The sequence below is a fragment of the Castor canadensis genome, chromosome 8 (assembly GCF_047511655.1).
Source record: "Castor canadensis chromosome 8, mCasCan1.hap1v2, whole genome shotgun sequence".
Classification (NCBI taxonomy): domain Eukaryota; kingdom Metazoa; phylum Chordata; class Mammalia; order Rodentia; family Castoridae; genus Castor; species Castor canadensis.
In genome coordinates, this window is record NC_133393.1 from 15,786,139 (window position 1) to 15,795,139 (window position 9,001).

The following is a 9,001-nucleotide window of genomic DNA, read 5'->3' on the forward strand; positions in this document are numbered from 1 at the left end:
TAAACTGGTTCTCAGATCCCTCTCCTTAAATAACACTCTAGGGCATTTAAGCACTGCCTACTCAAAGAGTCCTTAAAGTAGGCACTTGGTCATTAGCTGAGTGCTTCATTATTATGTTGCCTGCATCTATAGCCCAGCACATTTAGAGTACGACTTTGAAAAATATTTAAACTATCTTCAATTACTTGGGTGCTGGTGCCAAAACTCAATGAATTATTGTCTTGGGCTAGCAGAAGTTAAATATTTGAGGCACAAATGCTTCATTATTATGTATTAGAGAAAAACTGCCATAATAAAAGAAAAGGTCTATTTTATTAACCAACCAGGAGGGCAGATTGTTCCTGGGATTAGTATGACATTAAAGGAGATTTGATCTTCATTTTGCCAGTAGCAGACCATTCTGTGATTTGGCCCAGAAAAGAGAGTCACAGATTCATAATGTAGGAAGCTTTGAGCCAAGAATATCTTAGGAGCCTTTTATAATGACTAGCAGTTAGTAGTGACACTCCTTCCCATGCATGGTGTGTAGGGGTAGAAATTTTTTTACTCACAGAAAGAACCCAAGACATCTCTGAGAGCTTTAGTGAAAATAAACCTTATAAACTTGGACAACACATCATAAGCAAACTTTGCTCAAGCTTATATGACAACCATTAGTAGATTCTTAGAGGTTGCAAAGCTTCCAAATTGAAGAGTGAACAACCCAGAAGAAGGTGGTGGGAACCCAGATGTTAAACAGGTCTTACATGGAAAGTAGACGTTACACTAACAAAAGCTCATTTTTAAAAAGGAGAAAGGGCAAATATGGTCATTCCTTGTGAGGATTTTGTAGCAGTTTGAACATTAAGTTTGGTGCTCCTAGAATTACAAAGGAGTTCAAGTTCTCAGCAAGATTTATCTACAGCAACCCTAAACCAGGGCTTTATACACTAGCTTAGAGGTGCATGGCGACACACCAGATTTTACAGTAATCTTTAAAGGAGTCTATCTACATGGTGTAATTAATCCTTATTTCCTCCTTTTTGACTTTGGCTCAGTCACCTTTACTCAGCAAAGATAGATGCATCCAAGACCTTTCTCTCCCACTTCCACCATGAGAAAGTGAATTTCTCTGATACATACTCTCAAGCGGAAGGGTAAGAAGTGGGTTTAAATAGCAAGTGCTTAAGGCTCCTGTACTCCCATAAACTCTCTGGATTGTGAACTCCCCTGTTTACCAAGGCTTCTCTGGTTCACATCTTTTCATATAACTAAATCCTCCCTGGCTTTTTCATACCCAGACTCCACCCTGGGGAAAACAGAAAAATGGCCCAACCCATTCTATGAGTCCAAAGTATGTTTCATATCCCTTGTTGCATAACAAGTCATATATAATTTGTTACTGCTACCTACATGCCTTGAAAGATTCTCCCACACTTCAAAAAGATTAGACCCTGACCTGGGGTCATCTACCTCTTCAGGGGACATCTGTATCCCTTTGGTATCCTTGTTAGTAACTTTTCTAGTACCCTGCTTCCTGGGGCTTTGCCTCTTTGCTCATTTTCCCTGCTGCCACAGGCAACACCATAACTCATACCTAACCAATTCTTTCTGCACCTCTGAGATCTCAGACCTCCAGCTTTTCTTCTGACCTAATTCTCTCTCCTTTCATGAAGGAGCACCACCAGCCTTCTGGAGACCTCTCTCACTGGGGACCATAATACCTAAGTTTTTCTGAGCATCATTCAGGCACCTTCTTTTAGCTTGAGGACCCTGATCTTAATGCTAACACTTGACTTTTTGAAACCTTCTGCCATGAGGTTCCAGTCATTTTACTGAATGGCCCATTTGCTTTCTGCATTTAGAGCTACCTCTTAACCCCCTCCTTTCCTTTCTCTCCACACACTTGCCTTGAGTATTGTCATGCTCAGAGTCTCTCCCTTACGCTGCCTCCATTCCAACCAACTCTTCAGACAGCGCCAACGTCAAATAACTTTAGATCTCTCCACATTCATGATTGTAAGTTCTTGGCTCTCCACCTTGAAGGGTCTCTGCTCCTTCCTGCATCCTCGTTTCCCACCTTACAATGACAGCCCCTCTTATGGGCCAACTTCTATCCAAGGCTCCCTCCTCAAAACACACATCCATAGCTTCCTCCTATCTCAGATATATGTGACAGGAAGGGATCTCTCTGCCATCCTCTACTCGTGAGACTTACGGACAGACATGAAGTGTGTTAAACAATTCCCAACCATGTGACTGTTCATGTCTGTCCATCATACACCCATGATTGGATTTGTCTAAGACTTAGAAACTTCCTGAGCAGGGAATGAGATGATTCTTCCAGCTATACCCCAGCCCCTTCCTTACAATAAACAGGAGAGGAAGTTCTCCCTTGTGAAAGGCTCCCACTTGTTCTTCAGTGGCAGGTCATCAGGGCTCACATTGACACCTGGGGCTGAGGCCACCTTATACATCAAATCTTGGCAGGAAATAAAACTTCTAGTTTCAGCCCCAGAAAGCACTGGAGAGTGGTCACCATTTGCCTTGGTTCTTTTAGTGTTTTGGCTACCTGTTCCCTTTCTCACACATCAAAGGAGGCACCCTGGGGCTTCATAGCCCTGGTAGGGACCTTGACCTCTACTTTAGCTCCTGAAAGTCATTACTAGAGCAAGCTAGCAAACATTTTAGGCTTTGAGGGCCAGAGTCAAAATTAAGGAAATTATATACCAAAAGAAATTGCTGTCTCTTCCTGCCCTGACTGCCTGTGTGGGCCATGGAGGGGTGGGAATATTTGTGCCCAGTTGCCGTCAGTTAGAGACAGGAGGAGAAGTCCAAGTCCAAGGAAAGGAGCTTGGGTTTTGGAGGGTTTGACCTGGGTCTCACTGGGACAGGATTAAACTGATAATGGTAGCCACCCATCCCCACCTTCAGGAATCATATTGCCTTGAGTTTATTTCTTAGAGTATACTGGCTGTTACTCTCTTTACTGAGGTCATGTGGCCATGTCAGTGCCTTAGACCCTTGGCAGGGACCTGCACCTCTGGTACCAATTCCAGAGCTCACTCCATCACTTGGTTCTTTTCAGACAGCATCAGTTGGCTGAATCCCACTTCTACGTTGCCCTCAATAGGGGCCATGATACCTGGGTCAGCCACTGAAATCTTTAGGGCATAGTCACTGTGTTGACTCAGACCTTATCACTTGACTAACTAGCCCCTTGTCCATATTCCATTGTTTCAGGCCTCCATGGTGATCTTGGGCCTATGGTCCCAGCCCCTAAGCCCACAAGAAAGGAGTCAAAGCTTGGTTCCTTAGAGTATGTTCACTGTCAATCCCCCTGGATACCTGGGGGTGTCCCAAAGCCTCAGATCCTTGGCAGTGGTTTGATCCTCTAGAGAAAGTTCATTAGTCACAAGAAGTTAGTCTCTATGTTGTTTTGGTTCTTCTTAGAGCCAAATGGCTGTCTAGCTCCTCATTCACCTACATCTCTAACATCACTTGAATCTCTAAGCCCAGACTCTTAGCAAGAGACCCAGAAGCTGAATGAGTTGCACTGTGGGATAAGTGGCTAATGAGCATGCAAAACATGCTTAATTTAAGTGGAGATGTGGGACAAGTCACACAGCGGATTTTGAAGCCTTACTTCTAAAAAAAAAGCAATGTAAAGTATCTCATTAATATTTTTGCTTTGGTTACATGCTAAAAGTGTATTTTGGCTATACTAATTAGTTGAAATGTATTACTAAAATTAATTTCACTTATTTCCTTTTGCCTTCTTAATGTGACTATAAGACAATGTAAAATTACCCATGAGCCTCCCCTATGGGCAGGGCTATATTAGAGGGTTATCTTTGTATCTTCTTAGGATTTTCCTCACATCATCACGGTCACATCACAGACTCATCTTTGGGGGGAACTGGGTGTTTGATATTAGCCCCAACAAAATGAAGATGGCCTCTGTGCCACCCTGGTTCTCAGAGTATATTGGCTACTTGGACCTTGAATTGTCAGATTATCAAATAATGATATACAATTCTTAGTTTAAATTTGAATTTCAGATAAGCAACAAATAATAATATTTTGAAGCAAAAGAAAAATGAAAGTTTATTACAGAAAAGTACAGCAGCTACTCCATGGACAGAGCAGCCAACAAATAATAATTTATAAGTATATTACATGGCACAATTTGTTGTTTTTCTAAAATTCAAATTTGGTTGGGCATCTCGTATTTTATCCATCAATGCTGTGAGTTGGGCCCAACATGTCTGCCATTTTCTTTTCATCCCTAGGCCACACTGGTGATTCAGCTCTTGGCAGAGGGCCTAGAGCACTAGTGCAGCCAAAAAAAGCACTTCCAGGGAAGACACTGCATTGCCTGGGAGATTCTTGTGTGCCTGGACCTCCTTCCCACAGGGGCCACACCAGAGCCTCAGTCACTTCTGTCCCAGAGGCTGGAAGAGGGTTGTTTTTGAAAGGTATTGGCTGGTCTGACTGGACCCTGCTTTGCTGGACCCTGAAACCTTAGCAATAGTTGTAGGACATTGACTTTGTCTTAGAAGGGATGGCTTCCTAGTACATGATTTGCCTACATGCCCAGGTCCCCAGGACCATATCAATGCATCAACCCCTTGGTTGAAGAACCTGGACCATCGCAGCAGCTGCGTGAACCATTCAAGGCTGGTTTTGGTATTGCATTTGCAATTTTCAGTGTGTACTGTGGCTGGCTTCTACATCTTACTCACAACCTAGGCCTCTTGGTATCCTGGTTACCCTAATCCTTACTCCACACTGCTAGGTTCACACAGTGCTTTGACCCTTGACAGATGATCTAGGCTCTGCAAGTCCCAAAAACAAGTAGGGAGTACACACCCCTCTTCCTTAGACTCTTTCAAGATTATCTGCCTAGACCCTCTTGGTCCAAGTCATGGGGTTCAGAACAATGACTTTGTGTCCAGCCCTAGAAGCTTTAGATAGGAGATCCTGTGTTCTCCTAAGAGTGCATCAGCCACCTACTTCCCACATGGCTCTTCCTGGGTGTGTACTACTGGCTGCCTGACCTGGCCCTCATGGACACATCAGTGCTTTGGATTCTTGATAGGTAGCTTGTATCTCAAGTTCTGCTATAGAAACCATGAGAAGGTAGTCATTGGGTCACCTGGCATACTTCTTATATGGTGGGGTAAAAGGCAGTTAAACCAATGTGATACCAGGATGCCAAAATCTACCTAGACCAAAGGAGAGTCAATGAGTCTGCTCTTCCTAGCTTAGAATTAGACTCCTTTCCCCTCCCTTTCCCTTTCCCCCAGAGACAGAGTGTACCCTGGGCCCAGACCCAGGAGTGACACCAAGTTTGGGTTCTCCAGGCCTGTGGTCCCTGTAGTATCCTCTTTCTCACTGGGTGAGGTGGGTTAGGGGCTGGCCTACATATGGGTCTTGACTATCCCAGGGGAGCTCCTTTTTGGTCTGGTGGTAACTTTTTCTTCCTGCCCCACCCTATTTCTTCTGTCAACAGGCTCCTCTCAAGGTCTCCTTAGAGCCATCACAGACCTGAGCTCCAGAGGTAAGTCTCTGGTAAGTGTCCTGCATCACCTCCTTGTCTATTGCTGTGTCCCATCCTTAAACATGTTTTTGCTGCACTGTATTTTTCCAGTCTCACTTCTAGGTTCTCCTGTGCATATGTTGTTTCTTGTTAAATAAGAGAAGGCACTAGATGGTGCTCCAGGTAGGAAGAAGGAACACCTGTTTTGATCATGACTCTGTTGATAAAACCCTGGTCAAATCTAGAACTCTGCTTAAACTTTCAGGCTCAGTTTCCCTCCCCTTCAGTGAGAGAGGATGTCCATTTGAGCTTTGGTAGAGACAAGAGTGATGATTTGCATTCTCTAGAGATGTTAAAATGTTACTTTTTACATTGCTTGGTACTCACTTTTTGATGTCTGGTTTTGTTATAGAACCCAGGACAACACTCAGGGACACAGCTGTGATGAAGACCACTGACAAATTCAGGCCTCTTTTTGTGCTCTATCATTTTTGGACTAGAAGTCAGAGCAGCAACTTTCTCTGATGTCTCATACCTGGCACTGAACCACACCTAACCCAAGGGTTTTGCTTGTCCCTACTCTTAGTCTCTCAATCTCAAAAGGTTTTTTCACTCACCATCCACACTGAAGCCAACACTACTTTGTGGAAGGTATCCCCTTAGCTTCAACTGCAATTTTTAGCAGACTTTGGAAACTTTGTTTTGGCATGAGGAGTCTGGCTAAATCACTTAGGAGTGGGTTTTGTGTTATACTGAGCCCTGGTGCTGTAACTCCAAGTTCAGGTTAGGCTCACCTGTCAGTCAAGATCAGTGCATCTGTGGTGAAGGGAGGCTGTACATTAGGGGCAAGTGGGGAAGAAGAGCTCTGGCCTTTTGGGGCTGCTCCTCTGAGTGCCACACCTCCAGACCTTCACTCTGCAGTTGGGAGCTGATAGTGGTCTACAGCCTCTCTGAGCACAAACCTGCCCTATCACCAGGTGACTTGGGACCTGTGATCTAGTGGGGAAAACTTCATGTGAGTATTTTAATTATAGTAAGGGGGAAAACCTTATTCCAACAAAGAATGAACCCATGGACCAGAATGCCTGGTGGACTAGAGGATTTGGGGTTATGGATGGAGAATTGCATGGCTGCTGTGCAGTGCTGGGAGGCAGCATCAGGTAGTGGATGATGAATAGGATGGGGAAGACATGCTAGCTGCCAAATACAATACTATTGGCTCCTCATGGCCAGCCTGGGCTCTATAGCATAGAAATCTGGAATTTTCTGGGCTGTTAGGAGATCCTCCATTGGTAAAAACTAGAGCAAAGTATCCACCTGGGGCTCCACAGGATATCATCTGTCCCCAATCTTCCCCTTTTACTCATTTGCTCAAAGTCATGAAGAACAGGGTCAGCTTGGCAGGAAGGCAGTGGACAACAGAGACTCTATCTAGAGCCCCAGAAACTCTGGTCAATCTTCCATCTCTGGAGCTGTGGGTTTTTGAACAGTGATGTTCTGTTGCTCTCTATCATGGGTCCTACAGGCCTAACACTTGAGCTGTTGAGCAAGGGGCTGTTGGAGTCTGGACATGAGAAGTCTTCTCTTTCTAGTAGATCCTTTCTTTGGGAGATTGCTAAAATTGAATGTGCTCAGTGTTTGGAATGAGATTAACACCACTTGACATGGATGGGGAGCAGGGGATGCCAATCAGAGAAGACAGGCTGCATGAAAGGACTCTGCTAACCCTGAGATTCCATGGGCTCAATCTTGTTTTTATTGTTAGCATGTGTGATTTGATACATCAATGGTGCATATCAATAATGATGATTTATTGTCTTTTCTGCATCTGTGAGTCATACATGTATGATGTTTAGTGGCTTATAAAACAGACTTGTAACCCTGCAAAATACCCTGAAAAACCCTTTTTAGTCTGAGCCATTTTGTAGCTGAAAAGATTGGTTATGAACTCCAAGTACCCAGTCCCTGCTCCATGCCAATCTGTAGTAGAACAGACTGTGTCCAGAAGATTTGCCTGAGTTTATGCTGGGACTTCTTCTGGGGTCTTCTCTGACAAGTTAACTGTGGTCCTAAGTGAGAAATCACCTCTCATTTTTGCATTTATGCCCCTCCTAACCACACTGACTCCACAAATGTAAGTGACACCTACCTTCCATGGATAGCTCTTTGGGGTCCGAGAGCCCCTGGTTACTCCCCTACATTACTTCCCAGAGTGGGGGTTCCCAGAGCCACCCTTGTCTGTGAGTGAATGAATAAACCACTGTATATTTGATTAAACGGGGCTCTGTTTAATCAAGTACCATGTTACTTTTCAGTCCTGTGAGAGAAATTATAATGGCTTTAAGGGCATAGACAACGTTTGCATATTTAAGATATTATTGTTCAGTTGTTTGGAGCATGGTGCTAGGTACCTATGAAGCCCCGTGTAAATGGGTACTGAGCTCTCTGGTTCTGTATGGGGTACAGGCTTCTAAACCTAATTGCTCACGTGTCAGGCCTTTAACATGACACCCAGAAAATTCCCTGATTTTCTAATCGCCTTTGTTTTCTGTAGGTAATTGCATAGAAAATCCCCACTGCAAAGCCCTCAAAGAGAATTAGAGAGAATTAGAAAATCTCCTTTCCACCTTGTTGGACTTTCTCTCTGACAGAGGATGGGGGCTGGGAAGGGGGGATTGAATCCCACCTCCACTGTGCAACTGAGCCACAAGCTTTGTGTCATTCGAAAATCAACTTAGAAGATGCCCTAAGCTGGGCTTCACCAGGTGCTCAGGGTAGATGTAGCCCTGAACATTTCCATCCAGTACAGCCTCTGATGGGAGGTGTAAGTCTAGAGAACAGGACACACTCAGCTCTATGCTAGGGCCAGGCTGGTTCAAGCTGACCTGGGGTTTTGACTATCTAGGTTTTTTTTGTTGTTGTTTTAGTTTTTGCTTGTTTGTTTGTTTTTGTGGTCTGAGGATGGAGCTCAGGGCCTTCTGCATGGTAGGTAAGTACTCTACCACTGAGCTACATCCCTAGACCTTAGGTTTTTTTTGTTTTTGAGACAGAGTCTTATATCCCAGGATGGCCTTGAACTTGGTATCCTGCTGCCTTTGCCTCCCAAATGCTGGAAATGCACCATAATGCCCAGTTCCATTTAGAACTCTTTATGTGGCCTGGTAGCTGAGAAGCATCAATGCATACCTAGAATACTGGCCAGTGAAGACTGGAAGATTGGCACAGGGCAGGGCATTGCTGAGCTGCTCTGCAAGAGCAGGAGTAGAAACTCAGGTTACCAGAAATATGCAGAACATTTTATGAGTCCCCAAATGGAGACACAAGTTCTGACAGTAGGATCAACCTATGAAACTAGGCTGTCCCAGGATACTGTGGCTGCATGGTCATCTTGTCCCTCTTGGCAGTTCTAGGGTCAAGGGTGAGGGAAGAGAGTGATGAGTCACAATAACCTCCCCTATTCATCCTACCAAAAGGGTGCCC

General features: G+C 44.4%; 1 long non-coding RNA gene across 1 annotated transcript; it reads left to right on the plus strand.

Annotated features, from left to right (window-relative positions):
- Positions 1-4,284: 4,284 nt before the first annotated feature.
- Positions 4,285-8,232, plus strand: LOC141425444 (uncharacterized). Its single transcript, XR_012450465.1, has 3 exons — positions 4,285-4,457; positions 5,495-5,542; positions 5,934-8,232. It is a non-coding gene; the product is annotated as an uncharacterized lncRNA (long non-coding RNA).
- The last annotated feature ends 769 nt before the right edge of the window (positions 8,233-9,001 follow it).